The sequence below is a fragment of the Schistocerca piceifrons genome, chromosome X (assembly GCF_021461385.2).
Source record: "Schistocerca piceifrons isolate TAMUIC-IGC-003096 chromosome X, iqSchPice1.1, whole genome shotgun sequence".
Taxonomy (NCBI): Eukaryota; Metazoa; Arthropoda; class Insecta; order Orthoptera; family Acrididae; genus Schistocerca; species Schistocerca piceifrons.
The window spans coordinates 152625041-152649782 of NC_060149.1; the positions used below are offsets into that span (position 1 = coordinate 152625041).

General features: G+C 41.9%; 1 pseudogene; it reads right to left on the bottom strand.

The window, feature by feature from the left end:
* Window positions 1-530: 530 nt before the first annotated feature.
* On the bottom strand, window positions 531-647 carry LOC124723583 (annotated as a pseudogene).
* Window positions 648-24742: the final 24095 nt, after the last annotated feature.

Consider the following 24742-nt stretch of genomic DNA (forward strand, 5'->3'; position numbering starts at 1 on the left):
GTGGACACCATCAGTCTGTGCTAGCAATGACAAAATAACATTCGCCCTACCCCAGTCTGAGGGAGCAACAATTATCACTCACTCATATATTATTGAGGAAGAGTATCCCATTATCCTTCTTCTTCCTCTTCTTCTTCTTTTGGGTTTCAGTAGTACTGCAGGACCAGTCAGTTAGTCTTTGCGATGAGAGCGTTTTGTCCCCTCAGCTGTTGTGATGACTATACATTTACATTAGCATGCAATGAATTTTATAGAGAAATAAAAGTACATACATGTGGGCCTTACACTCTTTCATTTGTAAACTGTTGCATATAGATGGATATATATAGAACTCCATCTTCAGGCCACAAGTGGCCCATCGGGACCAACCGACAGCCGTGTCATCCTCAGCTGAGGCTGCAGATAGGAGGCGCGTGTGGTCAGCACACCGCTCTCCCAGTCATTATGATGGTTTTCTTTGACCGGAGCAGCTACTATTCGGTCGAGGAGCTCCTCAATTTGGATCACGAGGTTGAGTGCACCCCGAAAAATGGCAACAGTCCATGGCAGCCCGGATGGTCACCCATGCAAGTGCAGCCACGCCCGACAGCGCTTAACTTCGGTGATCTGATGGGAACCGGTATATCCACTGAGGCAAGGCCGTTGCCTAGATGGATATATGAAGACACTTAAACAAGAATGTAGTTCAGTGCCTGTATTCAGCATCGCTGTTTCATACATATTTTCACGTATTGATGCACAGCATATTTCGTAAAGTTGAGCGACAGTTTCTTCCAACGGATGCAGAGTATGGCACACTAACTCCATCAGATTGGTCCATATTTTGTCATAGACTCTGTACCCATGTGGCTTCCAGCTTGATTGTTTGTCTAAAGCGTGCTGGATCACGTAACAAATAGGTTAAATTATTAAACGTTTGCTCTCCCAGATAAATACATTGCCTGTTTTTAAAAAGTTTAACCATTCGTGGGAAGTCCCCTGTGGAGATCATATGATCACCTAATATCACTGAGGGAGTTCGAGCACTTCCGCTGAGCATGACAGCGATTTGCATTGCAGTATCATATATGCGAATCTACTCATCCAAGGGTAATGTCCCTTTTCACGACTATATCGAGGATTTTCGAAAACCACCAGTGGGTAGAAGTGATCATCCAACAACGTTCCCACATTAATGTGTTTACTGTCATTGCTGTTTAAGCTGTACGTTGCGTCAAACAGCATCACTTTCACGTCAGGCGGTGGTGATGGCTTTACCTCACCTGCACGATAAAAATACCGTTAATGAAGTACACATATATACAACTATATTCTACTACTGTCATCATCATCGTCATGATCATCATTACTAACAGTCTTGTTGACTACACTGAGGAAGGGAGTGACACTGATGCTGTTGCAAGTTTTGACACGTTCAGCCTTCGGGAGTTCTTATGTGAATGGGAAATTTTGTGGCGGTGTTCGTAGCGACAAGCAATTCGCTGTAGAAACGGCTTGCGAAGTCACCGCCACACTTTTAGTAGCGGGCCGACCGGTCCGCTGGAACAGTGAACAGAAAGATGAAAACCCAAACACTCTGATTAAATAAAAGTCGGTACTTATCTTTATTGACGAAGATACAGAAACACAATAGTGAACTCCGTGTCTACAGAGATCTGTCTAGTTCGAGTCGGAGCGGCTAGGTCAGCGTCGGCTGACGACAAACAACAACTCTGCTGCGATGAACACACAACTGACTAGCAAGTACACAAATCGGTGACGAGTATACAACTGAGCGGCGAATACAGAACTGTCCTAGCGCTCGCGACTCCAGCGCTTAAGAAGCCAGAAGCCAGCGGTGGCGCGCGCAGACTTGCGGCGATTTCCTGTATCGCTGGCGTTGCTTATGCGGACGGCGTCCGGACTTTGATGCTGCCAACCTTTTGGCAGCGGGCTCGGGTGGCATTACCGGCTAGGACATAACAGGAAAACGCTTTTTCAGCTATTTTAATAAATATCATTTGCATCAATGTATGAAACTTTAAAAGACAATGAGTACACAGCTATACCATCTCTATTTTGGGTACAAAAGAAATATACATTGGGCTCTACATCCAGTTCATTGCTCTCTCTCGTGCCGTCACCAGACCCTGTTGAAAATGAATAACGTTCTGATACTCGATGCCAAATCTGATAAACAAAGGGTAGTAATATTGGTTATCAACTTAAGTGATGACAACGAATGATTACGGTGGGTCCTGAACACTGAAGCATCATTCAGTACTCTGAACTCAACCATTCAGCCACTGCTAAAAGAGAATGATGACTGCCAGACATCGGTGTTTTCAAGAAATCTGCTAAACCGATTCGTCTTAAATATTCTGGAAAAAATTATTACCGAACACGGCATGTACGGCATGGTGCTGCAGCTGGAACACTATTTACTCGATGACATAGAGACTGTTAATTCTTATTACGTGTTCGAGTGGCTTAAGTCTTTGTGCTTTCATCATCTAAGGGAACCATGTTTGATTGCGACATTATAGTGTCAGCCATATTGGTTCTGCCACATTGAGCCATAAATTATACTAATTGGGTAGTAAATATCAGTGATAACGATAGTAAATTAAAGCGCTAAGGAAAAGATTAGTCCTAACTGGTAATACACAGAGGTGAAAAAAGTCATGGGATACCTCCTAATATCGTGTCGTATATCCTTCTGTCCAGCGTAGTGCAGCAAGGCGACTATGTGGCATGGGCACAATAAATCGCTGGAGGTCCCCTGCAGAAATACTGAACAATGCTGCCTCCTTGACAATCCATAATTGTGAAAGTATTGTCGTTGCAGGACTTTGTACGTGAACTGACCTTTCGATGATGTCCCATAAATGTCGGATGGGATTCATGTTGTGTGATCTGGGTGGCCAAATCAAAATCATTCACTTGAACTGTCGAGAATGTTCTTCAAACCAAATACGAACAGTTGTGGCGTATTGTCATCCATAAAAATTCCATCGTTGTTTGGGAACATGAAGTCCACAAATGGCTACAAATGGTGTCAAAGTAGACATTTCCAGTCGACGATCGGTTCAGCTGTACCAGAGGACCCAGTGTACTCCATGTAAACACAGACCACACTGTTATGAATCCACCACCAGTTTGCACAGTGCCTTCTTGACAAGCTGGGTCCATAGCTTCGTGGTGTCTGCTCCTAAATCGAACCCTGCCATCAGTTCTTACCAACTAAAATTGGGACTCATCTGACCAGACCACTGTTTTCCAGTTCTTACCAACTAAAATTGGGACTCATCTGACCAGACCACTGTTTTCCAGTCGCCTAGGGTCCAACCGATATGGTAACGAGTCCAGGAGAGGCGCTACAGGCGATTTAGCAAAGACACTCGCGTCGGTTGTCTGCTGCCATAGCCTATTAACGCCAAATTTCGTCGCACTGTCCTAACGGATACGTTCGTCGTACGTCCCACGTTGATTTCTGCGGTTACTTCACGCGGTGTTGCTTGTCTGTTAGCACTGACGACTCTACGCAGACGCTGCTGCTCTCAGTAGTTAAGCGTATGCCGTCGGCCACAGCGTTGTCCGTGTTAAGAAGTAATGTCTGAAATTCGGGATTCTCGGCACGCTCTTCACACTGCGGATCTCAGAATATTGAATTCCCTAATGAGTCTGTTAATTCCCGTCGTGCGGCCATAATCGCACCGGAAACTTTTTCATATGATTCATCTGAGCACAAATGACAGCTCCTCCAATGCATTGCCCTTTTATACCTTGTATACGCGATACTACCGCCATCTTTTATATGCATATCGCTCTCCCATGAATTTTGTCACCTCTGTGTAACTTGTAGTGGAGGAGGAGGAGATTAGTGTTTAACGTCCCATCGACAACGAGGTCATTAGAGACGGAGTGCAAGCTCGGGTGAGGGAAGGATGGGGAAGGAAATCGGCCGTGCCCTTTCAAAGGAACCATCCCGGCATTCGCCTGAAGCGATTTAGGGAAATCACGGAAAACCTAAATCAGGATGGCCGGAGACGGGATTGAACCGTCATCCTCCCGAATGCGAGTCCAGTGTGCTAACCACTGCGCCACCTCGCTCGGTAACTTGTAGTGATAATGGTCCTAAATGGATACTGGATAACAGCCCAAATGGTCTAGAGTGCGTGGGAGAGGAGGTGCGGTGCCGGAAGAGTCATAAATCGTTGATAAGGAGGCATAAGGTTGACAGGTGACAAACTATACTCGGACTAGTTCTGTTAGCATACTGATGCACTGTCGTTTTGGAGGCAACTTGAAGACTTTCTCGACCCAGAAAGTACCCAAGCATTTCCCATTCGCCCAGTTTGGTCTCTAAGCACGCATTACGAACAACTTTAGCACTATGGTATGTGAAAAAGTAGGCAAGATAATGCCTGTTAAGGGAATAGATCAGTGTTGTCGGGTTCTCTTCACTGAAAAGTGCAGAATGTGCCTGGTGCCTGATGCTCGTCACAGAAGATTGTGGAGGCGTCCAAAAACCAATGCAAATCCCATGAGTGCAGTTTCGTAGTTTCAGCAAGGAGGTGGGTCTCCCATGTCTTGGGTCGGCAACGGGTACGAATGTCGGACGCCTCTCATCACTGTCGAGAGTAATTTGAGGGCTGTGCAGTATATGGACAGGATTCTGAGAATGATTTATCAAATGAATAGTAAAAATTTTCAATTGCAGAATTTGATGGAACAAAAGATGAGGTCGAAGAACTACTAGCAGTATTCAATTCTTTCCACAAAGACATAAAATTCACAATAGAACATGAGGACAACAAAAGGATAAATTTCCCGGATCTTAAAATCTCCAACCATCAACGAAAACATAAGTTCAGCATACACAGAAAACACACAAACACAGACATAACACTGGACAACTCATCATGCCATCCCACCGCACAGAAACATGCTGCATTTAGGTCCAAGCTACACAGAGTACACTCTCTCGATCTAGAAGGAAACACCCTCAAGAATGAGACAGACACAATAAAGAGCATTGCCAAAAGCAATGGCTACACAGCCAAAACAATTGACAATTTAGACGGACAAATACACAAAAGAAAGACAACGAATGACAACACTATGAAAGAAGAGGAAATGTTCGCCAGTATCCCATACCTGGGCCCCTATATCACAAAAAATAGCTAACATTTTCAAAAAAACAAATGTAACAGTTTCATTCTCAACTAATAATAAATTAGGAAACTTATTCATCCATAACATAAAATCAAATATGCAAACATACAGCAACAGTGGAGTGTACAAAGTATCATGCCCCAGTTGTCCTGCCTACTAAGTAGGGAAAACAGCCAGAAACTTCAAAACCCGTTTTCAAGAACTTGTAAATTCTTTCAGGCTCAACCACTTTGAAAATCAGTCATTGCGCAACGTATGTTGGAAACGAAACATGTCATCAATAATCTAGAAAACAATTTGGTAGTATTACATAATGAAGCCAATGGTAAGACCCTAAATCTGTTAGAACAACTGGAGATATACCTCCACAAAATCAAACAACCAGAATCGATGTTAAATGAACAAACAGATTTCGTAAGCCACAGCTATTTCTGTAATTTGAAGATCTGTTCTAAAGTTATTTCCTGCATATGTCAATTGTTTAATAATTATATCTTTAGCACTATGAAAAATTAATCTTTGACCACACCATCTACAAAAACATCTGTGAAGTGTTTACAAATGTGTATTTGCGAATGTGCCTCTTGGATGAAGTGATATGCTTGAAACCGATAGAAGAAAAACCTTATGCTGTTACTACAACGTTAAAAGTGCTTTTCTTGGATTGTTTGGTAAGTTTACGCTATTCATCTTTTCCACTATTTCACACATATTTTCCGCGTCTGACTTACGAAATTCGTAACCTAACATCAGACCTTTTCGTGACAGAAATATGCATTTCATCTCATTCAAGAGAACAAAAAAAGCATGTATTAAGACGAATTACACCTGAAGGTGGACCCACAGGGTCCGAAATGCATCGTGTACTGAATAAAACACGAAAAATTGTGACTGAAGGCGGTTTTTAATTCATACCTCGAGTGCATTGAGTACAGTCAAGTCTGGAGCTGCAAAATATGGACAAAATTTAAAAAATATATAATTATGGTGTGCAAAGATTGCGGAAAAGTACATCAAATTTTATGTCCCTGTAGTCTTTCTTTTTAGCGTCACTAGTGATGGGCGTTCGTCCAATTGGTGGTAGCGGACGAACTGCAGTGACGTTATTGACAGATTTACACTTGTTCATAGTGTTGTGTTCCCTTCACAGCTCCATTTCATTGAACGAATCTTTTATTTCTACGATTGCCAGCTTATCCCTCACAATTCTAATCCAAAAAGCAGAACTTATCTTCACCTGGTGCTGTGTGCAATAATGTATCGCATACTGAGATGAAACCATAGAAGTCTTCCTCCATCGCCTTTACAACATTGCATGATTGTCCATTCTTTGCTTCTCTAATCCAATCAACCATTTAGTCAGGAGTCACTGGTTCTGAAACCTTCTTTCTCTACTCTGTTATGCCGAAATCTCAGTCACAAGGCATGTACGAATGCCCCGACACTAGAAATTTTGAATTGACACTATCAACCATACTGTTTAGTACTGCGTAGATTAAAGCCATAACACAATCCGATTTTTATTTTTGCCGGCGCAGTTGTCACACCATACAGTCAGTGACAGATATTTGTCTTTTGCTCAAAACTGGATCATCAGTATTACACAACCTTCTTTGTTTTATCTCCACTATGTTGATTAAACGAAATAGAAAATTACCTTGACTTCCGCAAGCTTCCGTACATTTTTTTCTTCAAAACTACGGCTGTTGTATTTGCATTTACAAGTATTCTGCACAAATTCTTGTCGTGTCCAGTTATTATTTCTGTCATCGTGGAATTGTGACGGATGTGACCTGAAATTGTTGTGTTCCTGTTTTCGCGTCCCGCGACTGTCAGTGTCAATTTCCAATTCTTGTAAGAGTCCCTGAAAAGCTTCAATATCGTCTTTGCAACGTCCTGCCAAAATAATATGTCGTAAATGTTCAGGCAATTTGATTAAACAAATTCGGATGAGTTCTGAGTGGCTGTATGGGTTTGACAGGTACTGATTCTTGTGCAACATGTCTTCAAAATATTTGACAAGACTGGAAAATTCAAATTTGTTCGGAATGTTTCATCATTATGATGCTATGTTTTACGCTATCTTGAGTAGCTTGATACCAATATGCTGATAGGAAGGCATGATAAAATTCTTCTTCACTGTGACAATCGTGAATGACCGATCGCATTATTACAGCTGGTTCATTCTCTAAGTAGCCACACATAAATTCCAATCTGTGATCTAATGACCAGTTGGGAAGAAAACAATGAGAGAAGTGATGAAGCCACGCTTGTGGATGAATGTCGTTGCCAGAATTCTTAAATGTTTTGAATTTACGTGTAGTAATGAACAGCTTATTGCCAAAATCATCATGTCGGCGAGTCGCATATCGGTCATTGTTACGTCGTGTCGGTGGTTCCATCTCAAAATTCGGTGCACCTTGCCAATTTCTTTCATAATTTCCGAAATGTCCTGTGTTATTATTTTGTGGCTTTTCCATATTTCTATGTCCCTCTTCCCTTATTGGAGCGCGAGTGTCCTCTGAAATACGTAATTGTTGCATTACTTGTGCCAACTGATCTTGTACTTCCCGGATTTCTCTTTTATGTTGCGTATTAATTTGATTCTGATTTTGTTTGAATTTCCTAATTTGTTCGTACTTGTCTGTGTCAGTAAAGTCATGTGTCATTCAGATTATAATCTACCTTCGTAGATAAATTATTTAGCTGATCCGAAAGTTCGACTACTTTCTCTGATAATGAACTGATTTCCTCCATGTGTCTTTTTGAACCAAGTTTCAGAGTATCTACTGTGTCCTTTAAGTTTTCCTGAGCTTTCGCAAGTTACGTAACCGAATCGGTAGATGCAACTGAGTCAATTTTAGCTTGCAAGGTGTCGTGATTTTCATGAACAGTGGTTTGCAGTTCTTTTATAGCTGCTTCTTGATCTGTAATGCATTTTCATGCTGCGAAAAAATAGGTTGAAAATGCTCACAAATTTGTGTTTTTACGTCATTACAGACTTAAAGACATTTCGATTCGATGTTATGTAACTCAGTAGTTACATCTTCACATGTTTGTTGAAGTGTTTCTTTAATTTGTTTCTGATTTTGTTCCATTTGTTGCTGTGACTGTTTTTGATTTTGTTCCATTGCGTCTAACTTTTGAAGCTGTTGCTGTGTTTGTCACTTATTTTGTTTCATTTGTTGCATTAATTGCAATAATAATGTATTAGTGTATGGAATCTGTTCCTCTATGCTTTTCGGCAGTGCATTTGCACCGGCAACATTCGCATTTTGAAAAGCAGAAAATATGTCTTGACTTGATTGAGAAAAAGGTGAGGATGCAAAACCTGAATCTACGGTATTTGCAAGATTGTGTCCTGTCATTTCGAGTTCCTGGGGCGAGCTGTTGCCGACCGATCGATAGACTGTCCATTCTTTGCTTCTCTAATCCAATCAACTATTTAGTCAGGAGTCACTGGTTCTGAAGCCTTCTTTCTCTACTCTGTTATGCCGAAATCTCAGTCACAAGGCATGTACGAAAGCCCTGACACTAGAAATTTTGAATTGACACTGTCAACCATACTGTTTAGTACTGCGTAGATTAAAGCTATAACTCAATCCGATTTTTATTTTTGCCGGCACAGTTGTCACACCATACAGTCAGTGACAGATATTTGTCTTCTACTCAAAACTGGATCGTCAGTATTACACAACCTTCTTTGTTTTATCTCCACTATGTTGATTAAACGAAACAGAAAATTACCTTGACTTCCGCAATTTTGGTTCCAAACCTCTGAGTGCAGCTACCGTACGTCATTTTCTTCAAAACTACGGCTGTTATATTTGCATTGACAAGTATCCTGCACAAAGGAAGTATAAAACTAGATGTTAACAATGAATGTAATCAAGTAAATTTCATTACAGACGGTAAATATGACTTCGCAGTTTGTACGGAACAGGTTTCGGAGGCATTTCGTCGTACTAACAACTCCTAGTAACGTTACTACCGAGTCAATAATAGACTAATGAACGGTTGCTCACAGAGTAAAAGCTGATAATGGCTAGTCAACTTACTCCCATATCCATGCCAGATCACGTGATATTACTGTAAGTGCCATCTTGCGTCGTTTTTGAGAACGTAGCTGCTCTCAACTTTGACAGTCTGCTACTTACGTGCTACTGAAGACATGTCTTACTACCTATTCGATAAACAATCTCAAAAATTATTTCTTTTGACATACTACATTTCCCACATCAATACCTCAGTTGGATGTGGTATCTTCTTGAATCTGACGAGGCTGTCTTGTGAGCCGTTGAAACCAGGCACGCTCCCCACACACTGGATGACGCCCGGAGGGCCAGTGTTGAAGAGTGGCACAGGTTTGAGCAGCAACACCTCTAGCATATAGCGGACAGCATGTTAAGCATGATACTAGCATAAGCAGTTGGTTTCGGTTTCACAAAGGTGTAAATAGGTGCTACTTCCAACGAACTGCCTTTATCTTGTGTATTGTTTGGTTTTTATTTCACAGTAAACCTATTTTTTGAAGTTTCATTCTTTAAATTAATTCTTTCATCCAGTGTTCCTCGCCATTCTAAGCCCATACGAGTTCACCGATATGCAGGTAATACAAAACCTTTTTTGGCCAGTGCGTATCCGTTCCTTATATATATATATATATATATATATATATATATATATATATATATATATATATATTGTGAGGTATCACAACAAAAGTGAAAATGCAGATATTAGGCTGATTTTTCCTACTATGTAGTTGTAATTCGAGATTTGCGTTATTCATGGAATTCTATTAGGAGACACCGGTGTTAGTTTTTCAAAATTTAGGAAATAAATTTTTCAATGTCTGGCTATCCCGTACGCGTGTTGTAGTCTTTTTAGCAGCATGCATAGCCAGACGGTCGATGGAGAAAGGCTAAGTCCGCTATCTAATGTTACCACCTGTTGCATCCTTGAGCCCCCGGTTCTCGATGTACCCTTGTCCGACCATTATAGTTTATTGATAGATCAGCATCACATGGCGATTGGTTTCATGCTACGTTCTTGATCGTTTGCATATTTTAGATTGTCAAGGTCATATCCTGTTCATACTCTAAATTAAACTCTAATAAACCATTGTTCCCCCTCCCTGATCTCCAGTCCTAGAACTTTGCCACGCCTATACAGACACATTCACTGACCTTGCACCTACATACAGTCTATTGTCATTTGGCAACAACATTACAGTAAAGTCTTAATCCCAAATCATAAAATATGTTCAAACAGTTGTGTCCTGTGACAGCTCATATTTTACCCATTCTCGTCCTTACAAACATGAGGGCTCTCCTCCTAGTTTTCGCTTTTTACCCTCTCCATTCCTGTGGCCTAACTTGCTTCCATTTGCGGTATATCCAAATTTCTGAGGGTTTCCACTGAGCTATAATCTTAACTACATGTAATTATTACTATCATGTAAGTAAATCCGTTTATTTTAAATACAGTTTTCTTCAAAAAGATTCTTCCGATTTCATTAGACCCTATCTTCCACAGGAATGAAAATAGAAACTTGGGTTAAATTTTAACTTACACTCAGGACTACAAAGTTATTCTTTTCAAAACAACCATTCGATTTTACAAGGATATATAATTTACAGAATGTAATTACAACTGTCACGAGTCCGCAGCTCGTGGTCGTGCGGTAGCGTTCTCGCTTCCCACGCGCGGGTTCCCGGGTTCGATTCCCGGCGGGGTCAGAGATTTTCTCTGCCTCGTGATGACTGGGTGTTGTGTGCTGTCCTTAGGTTAGTTAGGTTTAAGTAGTTCTAAGTTCTAGGGGACTGATGACCATAGATGTTAAGTCCCATAGTGCTCAGAGCCATTTGAACCATTTGAACTGTCACGAACATTTACAAAGGATCAAAGTTTTCAATGAGCCTCGTCCCATACCTTTGCTAGCGTGTCTGGAATTACTGCATTCAATTCTGTTGCTACGTAGCGTCGAAATTCACCAAAGGTATTGGAAGGAGAGGCACTTAAGATGGAAACATCCACAAAAAAGTCGTTCTCTGTAAGATTACTCAAATGTTCATGAAAACCACCAGTGATGTATGCGCATACCTACAACACTAAAAGGGAAAACGACATTCATTGCCCATTGTTAAAGCTGTCAGTGGCTCAGAGAGGAGATCAATATGCAGCAACAAAAGTTTTTGGTCGTTTGCACAATAACGTAAAATGTCTGACAGGTAGCCAAGCAATTTTTAAATTTAATTTAAAATCGTTTCTCCTGGACAACCTCTTCTATTACATTGACGAATTTCTACTTAAAAACTGGAAGCCAGTAACCAGTAAAAAAATTAGAGTAGTGATGTTAGTAGGACTACAAACAATAATGTGTTCATTAATGATACCACTAATAATGTATACGTGTCCTGGAAGAAGGCTAGTTCCACATCATTCCGATAAAAGAATCGATTAAATGATCTACGGAACATGTAAGTAACCAACTAACCACATTTGTATTTCAGATACGTTTATTGCTCCACAACCGATTTCATTCTAAATGAACATCGCAAGATGGCCGCAATTTAACCAACAGGCATCGTAATTAATTCTCACGAAGTCACAGAAATGTGCCGGTGTAATGATTCAGAAAGTGTAATCGCCATACAGGAGGCTGGAAGGTGCATTCTGCAACACGACAAGCATACAGGCCACTTTGTGAGAATTAGATTGATCGTGAGCTGTCAGTCGCCTAAAGATGTTCATTTAGAACGAAACTAGATTTGGCGTAACAAATATACCTGTAACTTCGCTGTGGAGGTTTTTATTAACATTTACATTATTCAGCTGTGGAGGCAAAATGATGAAGATTTGTGAGTTTAGATGACCATGGAGACCAATAGAACAATACGGAATACTACGTCCCTTAAATGACGTGTATTCTGTGACTTCTTTCTACGTCTCAGAGACTTATCTCCGCGAGATCCGTGGAATATGATTTATGTGCAACGTAACGTTAACGCTATTCGCTGTATATTTAGGCACGTAACATGTATGGCCTTCGGATTAAAGATTTCACAGCTGATAAGATCAGTGAATACGTTTCCAGAAAAGCAGCAGGTTACCCTGCAATAGGTATTTGAATTTTTTCCCATTACAGCAGTTTTTTCATTGAAATACGTACAAACTTTACTTAGAACAGTACTCAGCCTATAAAATTACCAGCAAAGGGCTTTGTGACAAAGAAATGTTGCGAAATAAAATTTAATCCTCAAAGCACACTTTCGTGGTACACATCAGATAACGGCTTTATTGTGTTTGTGTTCACGTTCACAAGGTAAGTGAACGTCGAGATAAAAAAGAAATAGGGCATTGTATGGTTGCTTTGCAGACTGGAATCAGGCAAAACAGCAGACAATAATTTGATATAAACTACATGTCTGTTCTAAACCACGGGTATGTCTGCAACTGTCCTTGTGATAAAAGTTCTTGGGTAAAGCGGTTTTGATTTTTATTTTGCGTGAATTTGGGACACAGAGTCTGAGGTGTAGTGAAACACGTTGACACCATGATCACATCTGGATGCCGACACTCGGGTCCGGATCATTCAAAGATCAGTGTAAGATGGACCGGCCGTTGAAAGTCATACAGACTGTCAGTTGACGGCTGCGCAGGAAATTCCCAGAAGCAGAAAACATTCAATGGCAATACGAGAAAGGTCGATTACATGACATCACTCAGAGCCTGGATTGTTGTTTTAAATGTCAAAGTTGTCTAACCAGTATTGCACCTGCCACGCCAGAGACGTTACAGAAGTCTCTGGACCACACATCTCCCGTCAGTGTATCATTGACTTCAAGAGGCTGCCCTGTGTGTTCACAACTCCGCTACGTACATTTTAACTCACCAAAACCACCGTGAGGCTCGGGAAATGTCACGTCTTGTCGATCGTGAGTGGGTCCAGAAACAGTGGGTTAGAATTTATGCCAACTCTTTGTATGTTACAAACTTTCTTATATTAAGTTCGTTAGATTCGTTGCAATGAAACAAATGGGTGATGAGGATGAAATCAATAAAGATGAAGTGACATGAAATCACATCAATACGATCCGGTCAGAAATGCTGATTTTATACCCCACAAGATACAAACAAACAAACAATGTTCTTTACACGCACCGAACAAGAGTGGTGACAGACTAAATTCTTCCAACGAGCTGCGTTAACCTGGTGACAGAAGAATAGTGACCACAAGGTTGCTGTAGCAAAACTGAATACCGTCACTTTAAAATCCACCAAAAATTAAAGTAAAATATATCTGTTTCAAAAAGCAGATAAAAATTCGTCTGATACTTTCCTAAAAGACAGTCTCCACTCCTTCCAGTCTGACTACGTAAGCGTAGGACAGATGTGGTTTAAACTCAGAGAAATAGTATCGACTGCAATTGAGAGATATGTACTAAATAAATTAATAAGAGATGGTACTGATCCTCTATGGTACACAAAACAGGTCAGAACACTGTTTCAGATGCGATGAAAAAAGCATGCCAAATTTAAAAGAACACAAAATCCTCAAGATTGGCCAAGTTTTACAGAAGCTCCAAATTCTGCGCTATCTTCAATGCGAGATGCTTTTAATAGCTTCCACAACGAAACTCTGTCTCGAAATCTGGCAGAAAACCAGAAGAGATTCTGGTGGTATGTTATGTAAACTAGCAGCAAGATGTCATCAATACCTTCATTGCATGATAGCAATAGTAATGTCACTAATGATTGTGCCACTAAAGCGGAGTTATTAAACACTACTTTCCGAAAGTCCTTCACCAAAGAAGATGCAGTAAATATTCCAGAATTCGAATCAAGAACAACTACCAACATGAGTAACTTAGGCGTAGATATCGTCGGTGTAACGAAGCATCCTAAATTAGTCAATGAAGACGAGACCTCCGGTCCAGATTGTATACCAGTTACATTCCTCTCAGAGTATGCTTATACAACAGCTCCATACTTTGGAATCATACACAACCGCGCCCTAGTCGAAATATCCGTACCTACAGACTGAAAAATTGCACAGTCATACCAATACTCAAGGAAGAAAATACGAGTAATTCGCTGAATTACAGGCGTATATTACTAACGTCGATTTGCAGTGGGATTTTGGAACATATACTGTGTTCAAACATTATGAATTACATCGAAGAAAATATTTATTGGCAAATAGCTAACACGGATTCAAAAAGTGTCGTTATTGTGAAACAGAACGAGCTCTTTATTGTCACGAAGTAATGAGTGCTATCGACAAGGGGTGTCAAATTTATTCCATATTTTTAGTTTTCCAGGAGGTTTTTAACACCATTTCTCACAAGCAACTCCTTTTCAAATTGCATGGCTACGAGGTATCGTCTCAGTTGTGCGCCTGGATTCGTGATTTCCTGTCAGAAATGTCACAGTTAGTAGAAACTGACGGAAAGTCATCCATTAAAACAGAAGTAATATCTGACGTTCCCCAACTAAGTGTTATATGCCATCTGCTGTTCCTGGCCTATATAAACGATTTAGGAGCCAATCTGAGCAGCCCTGTTAGAGTGTTTGCCGACGATATTGTCATTTACCGGCTTGCAAAGTCATCAGATAATCAAAACCAACTGAAAACTGATTTAGACAGGATTTCTGAATGTTGCGAAAAGTGGCAATTGACTCTAAATAATGAAAAGAATCCGCAAAATTTTTTGTAACCGGTAAGTCAAAGAAATATAAAGGCTGTGAATTGAACTAAGTAATTACAACTACTTAAATTTGAACAATCACATACATAATGTTGTGGGGAAAGCGAACCAAAGACCTCGATTTATTGGCAGAATACTTAGAAAACGTAACAGGTCTATTAAAGAGAACGCCTATACTACGCTTGTGCGTCCTCTTCTGGAATATTGCTACGCGATATGGGATCCGCATCAGATGAGTTTGACAGAGGACATCAAAAAAGTTCGAATAATGGCAGCTCGTTTTGTATTGTCGCGAAGAAGTGGGGAGATTTCCACGGATATGATACGTGAATTGGGGTGGTAATTGTTAAAGCAAAGGCTTTTGGGGATGAGGCAGGCTTTCTGCGTGAAATTTCAGTCACCAACCTTCTCCTACGAATGTGAAAATATTTTGGCGCACAGCTACGTAGGGAGAAATGAGCATAATAATAACAGCAATCAGAGCTCGCACGGAAAAATTTAAGAGTTCGTTTTTCCCATGCTCTGTCCGAGAGTGGAATGGCAGAGAAATAGGTTGAAGGTTGTCTGATGAACCCTGTGCACAGCCATTTAATCGTGATTTGCAGAGTAATCATGCAGATGTAGATGTTGATGTAGATGTTCTATACTAGTCACTTTCGTATCTGTGTGGCGGTCGAAGATAGGAACTGTGTTGCGAGCTTGTTTGGTAAAGTACTTTCGGAAACCAGAATTTAGTATTTCGGTCTTCATTTTATAATCTTCCGTCTCAGTGCCATCATAGGCAGTGAGCATCTGCACCGACAACATGGTTCCACTGACTGATTTAGCATAGGACTGGATCTTTTTTACGATTTTTTGAAATCTCAGTACATCTTACTTTTAAATTCATTGAACACGTCTCGACCAGCCGCCCTTGCGCTTGTTTTATCTTCCTTTAGCCTCTGTTTGTCAGCTACGTTTGAATCTGCTATGCTACTCTCCCTGTTTTCGCAGTAGCTTCGTAATGATGATACTGGACCATGGTGAGACCTTGCCATCTCGCACTATGTTTCATAGAACCAATTTATGTACACTGCTAGGCATTAAAACTGCAACACCAGAAGGAATAGCAAATAACTAGCTTCCGCTTATTATGCGCATATAGTATAGTAAAAAGAATACGTGATTAAATTTGTATGTCGTATGGGCTTATGAAGGTAGCGAAATTTAATGCACTGGTCTCTGGCAGCAACAATGGCTGTAACTCGGCTGGGCGTGGAATTGAACTGCACTACGGTGAAAGGCACGGGTACGTCATTCCATGATGCTTCATCTCCATACCAGACTAGTGGCTGGCAAGCGGTGGCATACCAGCCTCTCGGTAACTCATGACCAGATGTTTTCAGTTAATGAGAGGTCAGGAGGAAGAGCCGGCCACGATAACAGTCCAGTACCCTCAGTATCGATTTAGATCAGAACAGAATTGGAAAAATGCGTCTTGCGTTATCTTGTTAAAATATAACGTCACAGAAACCTCGAAGATAGGGCACAACGACAGTTCTTTTTTTTTTTTTTTTTTTTTTTTTTTTCAGACTGGATTCTTGTGGACTGCCGCGAATTCCTCTCCAGTGCCAACCTGTTCATTTCAGAGTATCATTTGCAGCCTACGTTCTCGGTTATTTGCTGGATGTATCCCAATCTCTGTCTTCCTCTACAGTTTTTACCCTCTGCAGCTCCTTCTAGTACCATGGAGGTTTTACCCTGATTTCTTAACAGATGTCCTATCATCATGTCCCTTTTTCTTGTCAGTGTTTCCAATATATTCCTTCCCTTGCCGATTCTACGGAGAACCTCATCATTACTTATCTTATAAGTCCAAGTATTTTCAACATTCTTCCGTAGCACCACATCTCAGATGCTTTTATTCTCCTCTGTTCTGGTTTCCCCACAGTCCATGTCTCTCTACCATACAATGCAGTGCTCCAAGCGCCCATTCTCAGAAATTTCTTCCTCAAATGAAGACGTATGTTTCATACTAGCAGACTTCTCTTCGCAAGGAACGCCCTTTTTGCAAATGCTAGTCTAATTTTTATGTCCTCCTTCCTTCGTCCGCGTGCGCTCATTACCTTGTCGGTGTTCGTCAGGGGGCGGCGAACAGCACAGCTCCGCTCACCTCACCGTCTCGGAAGCAACCTTCCCAAGCAACTCTCCTTACTGCAATTTACCGAAGTTGGTTTAAAAAAAAAAAAAAAAACAATCTGGCTGTGTTTTCATTTGACCAATCAGGGTCTCAATGTTAACCTTAAGCTCCGCCTACAAAATTTCTGTCTATCCAATGAGGAACATTATACTTTTCGTGGTGGGGCAATGTTTTTAAAGTTTGCAACGTAACAGAGACGCGAAAAGTCTCACGCTAAAACTTGCAGCTGGTGTGGTCCTTTTAGCGTTATCGTAAGATCTATACTGTTCTTCTGGAGGGCTTTATCTTTTAACATGGGCTGGTGGGTGGTCCTGATGTAATAGAGACGCGAAAAAGTCTCACGCTAAAACTTGCGGGTGGTGTGGCCCTTTTAGCGTTATCGCAAGATCTATACTGTTCTTCTGGAGGGCTCTATCTTTTAACATGGGCTGGTGGGTGGTCCTGATGTAATAGAGACGCGAAAAAGTCTCACGCTAAAACTTGTGGGTGGTGTGGCCCTTTTTGTGTTATCGTAAGATCTATACTGTTCTTCTGGAGGGCTCTAGCTTTTAACATGGGCTGGGGGGCGGTCCTGATGTAACAGAGACGCGAAAAAGTCTCACGCTAAAAACTTGCGGGTGGTGTGGTCGTAGCGGTTAGCTGGCGACGTGGGTGTCCGTCCCTTATCGTAGGGCCTTCCAGCTTAACACGGTTCTGCTCTCGGCTTCTGTTCTCATTTCTCCCCTCGGAACTGCGTCTGTCTCACGGTGGGAAGGTATGACATGCATTTAGGCATTCTTGTGTTAGTCTGTGGTATTCCATTTGCTCACTCGTTACTCGTATTACTTTGGTTAATTTAATGTCACGATTTATTCGGAGCTATGTGACATACTACTGGATTTGCTTATCATGTCAGGGTTTTCATGGAAGGTGTTGGATTTGCCTGACACCTTACAACACGTTTGAAAATGTCTGCACACTTACTCGCTGCACCGTACTCTGGCATGCACCTACACAAGTCTGTGTATGTGGAGTGCTGCCAGCGCCACCATGCGACGACTGCAGATCAGATGCACCGCATGGTCATACCCCGAGGTGATTTAAGCCCGCAAACCGCCCACCAGAGCGTTCTTTCACCATGTATCTGCATTATCCTTAATTTATGAGCATGCGTGTACTTCGTGAGCCCCAATTCTGATGTTAAGTTTCTCACTGGTCTCATTTCTGCTGCTTCTCATTGCTTCTTTCTTTGATTTACTCTCAGTCCGTATTCCGTACTCATTGGATTGTTCATTCCATTCAACAGATCCTGTAATTCTTCTCCACTTTCACTGAGGGTAGCAATGTCATCAGCGTATATTAACACTGATTTCCTTTCACTTTGAATTTTAATCCCACTCTTGAACCTTTCTTTTATTTCTGTCACTATTTCTTCGACGTTTAGATTTAAGAGTAGGGGCAAGAGACAACATACCTGGTTTACGACCCTTTTAATCAGTGTACTTCGTTCTTGGTCTTCCACTGTTATTGTTCCCTCTTGGTTCTTGTACATATTGTATGCCACTCGTCTTTCGCTATAGCTTACTTCTATTTTTCTCGGGATTTCGAACATCTTGCACCATCTGACGTTGTCGAACGCTTTCTCCAGGTCGACAAATGCAATAAACGTGTCTTGATTTTTCTTCAGTTTTGCCTCCATTATCAGCCGCAACGTCATAACTGCCCCTCTGGTGCCTTTTCCTTTCCTAAAAGCAAACTGATCGTCATCTAACACATCCTCAGTTTCCTTTTCCATTCTTCTGTATATTATTCTTGTCAGTGACTTGGATGCAAGAGCTGATAAGCTTATTGTGCGATAATTTTCGCGCTTGTTGGCTCTTGTAGTCTAGGTAATTGTTTGGATGACGTTTTCCTGAAAGTCTCATGGTACATCGCCAGTCCCACACATTCTACAAACTAACGTGAACAGTCGTTTTGTTGCCACTTCCCCCAATGATTTTAGAAATTCCCATGGAATGTTATCTATCCCTTCTGCCTTATTTGACTTTAAGTCTTCCAAAGCTCTTCTAAATACTGATTCTAATACTGGATCCCCTACATCTCCACTATCGATTCCTGCTTTTTCTTTCATTACGTCATCAGATAAGTCCTACCCTCATAGAGTCCCTCAACGTATTCTTTCCGCCTAGCCGCTCTCTTCTCTGCAGTTAATAGTGGAATCCCCATTGCACTCTGAATGTTACCGCCCTTGCTTTTAATTTCAACGAATGTTGTTTTGACTTTTCTATATGGTGAGTCAGCCGCTGGCAACTGTGGCCGAGCGGTTCTAGGCGCTTCAGTCCGGAACCGCGCTGCGGCTACGGTCGCAGGTTCGAATCCTGCCTCGGGCATGGATGTGTGTGACGTCCTTAGGTTACTTAGATTTAAGTAGTTCTAAGTTCTAGGGGACTGATGACCTCAGAAGTAGTTGTGCTGGGAAAGTCCCTGAGCTTCAAGCGCTAATAGAAAGCACAGAAGCTGAAAATCGTTATAAGTACAGAAAGCTGGCTAAAGCCTGAAATAAGTTCTGCAGAAATTTTTACGAAGTCTCAGACGGTGTTCAGGAAAGACAGATTAGGCAGAATTGGTGGTGGAGTGTTTGTGTCTGTCAGTAGTGGTTTATCTTGTAGTGAAGTCGAAGTAGATACTCCGTGCGAATTGGTATGGGTGGAGGTTATACTTAACAGCCGAACGAAGTTAATAATTGGCTCCTTCTACCGACCACCAGACTCCGATGATATAGTTGCTGAACAGTTCAGAGAAAGTCTGAGTCTCGTAACAAATAAATACCCCACTCATACGGTTATAGTTGGTGGGGACTTCCACCTTCCCTCAATATGTTGGCAAAAATGTTTGTGCAAAACCGGTGGTAGGCAGAAAACATCTTCCGAGAGTGTCCTAAACGCTTTCTCCGAAAATTATTTCAAGCAGTTAGTCCACGAACCCACGCGAATTGTAAATGGTTGCGAAAACACACTTGACCTCTTAGCCACAAACAATCCAGAGCTGATAGAGAGCATCATGACTGATACAGAGATTAGTGATCACAAGGTCTTTGTAGCTAGGCTCAATACCGTTTCTTCCAAATCCACCAGAAACAAACGCAAAATAATTTTATTTAAAAAAGCGGATGAAGTGTCATTAGAAGCCTTCCTAAGAGACAATCTCCATTCCTTCCGAACTGACTATGCAAATGTAGACGAGATGTGGCTCAAATTCAAAGATATAGTAGCAACAGCAATTGAGAGATACATACCTCATAAATTGGTAAGAGACGGAACTGATCCGCCATGGTACACAAAACAGGTCCGAACGCTGTTGCAGAGGCAACGGAAAAAGCATGCAAAGTTCAGAAGAACGCGAAATCCCGAAGACTGGCTAAAATTTACAGACGCGCGACATTTGGCACGGACTTCAACGCGAGATGCCTTTAATAGGTTCGACAACGAAACATTGTCTCGAAATTTGGTAGAAAATCCGAAGAAATTCTGGTCGTATGTAAAGTACACAAGCGGCAAGACGCAGTCAATACCTTCGCTGCGCAGTGCCGATGGTACTGTTACCGACGACTGTGCCGCTAAAGCGAAGTTATTGAACGCAGTTTCCCGAAATTCCTTCACCAGGGAAGACGAATGGAATATTCCAGAATTTGAAACAAGAACAGCTGCTAGCATGAGTTTCTTAGAAGTAGATACCTTAGGGGTTGCGAAACAACTCAAATCGCTTGATACGGGCAAGTCTTTAGGTCCAGATTGTATACCGATTAGATTCCTTTCAGATTACGCTGATACAATAGCTCCCTACTTAGCAATCATATACAACCGCTCGCTCACCGATAGATCTGTACCTACACATTGGAAAATTGCGCAGGTCGCACCAGTGTTTCAGAAGGGTATTAGGAGTAATCCATCGAACTACAGACCTATATCACTGAGGTCGGTTTGCAGTAGGGTTTTGGAGCATATACTATATTCAAACATTATGAATCACCTTGAAGGGAACGATCTATTGATACGTAATCAGCATGGTTTCAGAAAACATCGTTCTTGTGCAACGCAGCTATCGACAGGGGATCTCAAGTTGATTCCGTATTTCTAGATTTCCGGAAAGCTTTTGACACCGTTCCTCACGAGCGACTTCTCATCAAGCTGCGGGCCTATGGGGTATCGTCTCAGTTGTACGACTGGATTCGTGATTTCCTGTCAGGAAGGTCGCAGTTCGTAGTAGTAGACGGCAAATCATCGAGTAAAACTGAAGTGATATCAGGTGTTCCCTAGGGAAGCGTCCTGGGACCTCTGCTGTTCCTGATCTATATAAATGACCTGGGTGACAATCTGAGCAGTTCTCTTAGGTTGTTCGCAGATGATGCTGTAATTTACCGTCTAGTAAGGTCATCCGAAGACCAGTATCAGTTGCAAAGCGATTTAGAAAAGATTGCTGTATGGTGTGGCAGGTGGCAGTTGACGCTAAATAACGAAAAGTGTGAGGTGATCCACATGAGTTCCAAAAGAAATCCGTTGGAATTCGATTACTCGATAAATAGTAAAATTCTCAAGGCTGGCAATTCAACTAAGTACCTGGGTGTTAAAATTACGAACAACTTCAGTTGGAAAGACCACATAGATAATATTGTGGGGAAGGCGAGCCAAAGGTTGCGTTTCATTGGCAGGACACTTAGAAGATGCAACAAGCCCACTAAAGAGACAGCTTACACTACACTCGTTCGTCCTCTGTTAGAATATTGCTGCGCGGTGTGGGATCCTTACCAGGTGGGATTGACAGAGGACATCGAAAGGGTGTAAAAAAGGGCAGCTCGTTTTGTATTATCACGTAACAGGGGAGAGAGTGTGGCAGATACGATACGCGAGTTGGAATGGAAGTCATTAAAGCAAAGACGTTTTTCGTCGCGGCGAGATCTATTTACGAAATTTCAGTCACCAACTTTCTCTTCCGAATGCGCAAATATTTTGTTGAGCCCAACCTACATAGGTAGGAATGATCATCAAAATAAAATAAGAGAAATCAGAGCTCGAACAGAAAGGTTTAGGTGTTCGTTTTTCCCGCGCGCTGTTCGGCAATTGAATGGTAGAGAGATAGTATGATTGTGGTTCGATGAACCCTCTGCCAAACACTTAAATGTGAATTGCAGAGTAGTCATGTAGATGTAGATGTAGATGTAAGTCCCATAGTGCTTAAAGCCATTTGAACCCTTTGAGTCAGCTCTTCCGACAATCATTTCTTTTTCGATTTCTTCGCATTTTGCATCTAGCCATTTCGCCTTAGTTTCCTGCACTTCCTATTTATTTCATTTCTAAGTGACATGTATTTCTGTGTTCCTGAATTTCACGAAACATTTTGGACTTCTTTCGCCAATCAGCTGAGGTACTTCTTCCGTTACCCACAGACTCTTGGCAGTTATCTTCCTTGTACCAGCATTTTTCTGTCCAACCTCTGTGACTGCTGTTTTTAGATGTGTCCATTCCCCTTCAAATAAACTGCCTACTGAGCTATACATAATTGCTGTATCTATGAAAAATGAAATGATCGTATGGCGTTGTTGGCCGGGATGTCCCATTTGGGTTCGGGGCGTCAAGTGCAAATCTTATTTCATTCGGCGACTTGCGGCCGATGATGAGGATGAAATGGTGATGAAAACAACACAACACCCAGCCTACGAGCGGAGAAAATCTCCGATTCCACAGGGAATCGAACACGGGCCCAATGCATGGGAGGTAATCACGTTACCACCCACCTAAGCAGGCGGATGTAGTATTTATAACCTCAGAGAACTCCAAGCCTATCTGTTCATTCCTTAGTACTTCTGTATCCCTCTTCTTTGGGCATTGATTTTTCATGACTAGTCTCTTAAAATTCAGCCACCGGGGTTAACACACCGGAAATGTAACGCCTACTGTCCATTCTACCGGCTATGAGAACCATAGGTGATCGTAGTGTGCATACCCTAGGCACTGGCCCCGTACACGGTGACGAATGCAGTCTGGCAACTTTCCCTCTCCTCGGAGTCATCGTGGTCAGAGACTCGGCTCAAAAGACCACGTGGTACCATATCTGTGTCCAGAGTTGTCGCTGAGCCCACCGCTGTCGTTGCAGCTCCCTAAGCTGCGCGTCAAGGGAAGCCGCAATAATTGTAGCTGTTCGCGCTTCAGACGAAATCACATTGTCGGTGTAGATACTTTCCTTGCTGCAAACAAGCTTTACAATGTACTATCCTACATGTTCGAGCGAACAGTACGCCTGTCCTCTCTTTCGACAGTCGCGTGGGCCCGTTGAGACGTGCATGGTGCCAAGCATGTCACTCCTGAACGCATCGATTCCATATTCCCATCATAGTCGTGCGATCCCGACCAACGCGAGCAGCAATATCGCGGAACGATGACCTGTAGTCTCAGACTCGACAGGCCACGACTCTTTCGCTGGCGAATTCTGACACTTGCAGGTAGACTCTTCACCTTCTTACACGACGGATGGCACGAACTTCTACGAAACAACCAACATTAAAATGCGATTTCCTTATATGCGGAATGTAGGTGGCGTCACTCCTACGTATTTTATGTGTATGCACCAAAACGTTAGTGATTTGCATATGAAATAACGCTTACTAATACTAACTTATTTGAAGCTATGTTAAAATATCATGTCTTAGTTCATACAAAGGGAGTCCCAACAGGAATGGTCAGTATTCAGGGATATGACGGGAACGATCATTCGAAGCAAAAATGTCCAGTAAACATGGGTTCTGAAATGCATTTCTAAAGGTTTGTGAGCACTCGTTCCGGAGAACAGATGTTTTTCACAGTAGTAAAGGCTAACAAGTGCTCATAATTCTTCAGGCATGCATTTTAGAGTCCATGTTTACCAGACGTGCCGCGAGGTGTAGCCGCGTGGTTTCAGGCGTCTTGTCACGATCCGCGCAGCTACCCCCGTCGGAGGTTCGAGTCCTCCCTCGGGTATGGGTGTGCGTGTCGTCCCTAGCGTAAGTTAAGTCAGAATAAATAGTGTGTAAGCTTAGGGCCCGATGGCCTCAGCAGTTTTGTCCCATAAGACCTTACCACAGATTCCCAATTTCCTATTACGAGACGTTTCCGCTTCGAATGATCGTTCCCGTTATATCACTCAGTATTAACGATTCCTCCTGTATACTAGCTCATCTGCAACGTGTGGTCTGTCCTTTTTTTGTATCTAGATAACAGACTAAAAGAAAATATCAAATAAATAAATATCCAAAATTGTAGCGCATTTCGTACAGGTTTGATGTGTGTTGCATGTCGCCTTCATGCCGTTGTAATTTTAATGGCCAGCAGTGCAGCGTATGGCCTACATTACGTCTGAATTCGTTCCGCCAGGCATCAAAAGTCTCCTACCCGCAGCTGAATGTGACTTGCTGACCGCTCACGTAGTTTCTAATAATTTTTCGTACCACGCTAAAGAATACAGACAGTTATGTAGAGGAGTTTGAAGCTAGCCATGTGCCAGAGATATGAGAAAACTGTGTTATTAGGTTAAGGTTAGCTACGAAATGTAACGTATAGGCTGTTGATGCGGGTACCTGCACCCTGAAACCCTTTTCAGTATACAAGTCATTCAAAGCCTGCTTGACGCAGTTGTCTGGGAAACAATATTGCTACGAGCCGAAATTAGAATCCTCGGCAATGTA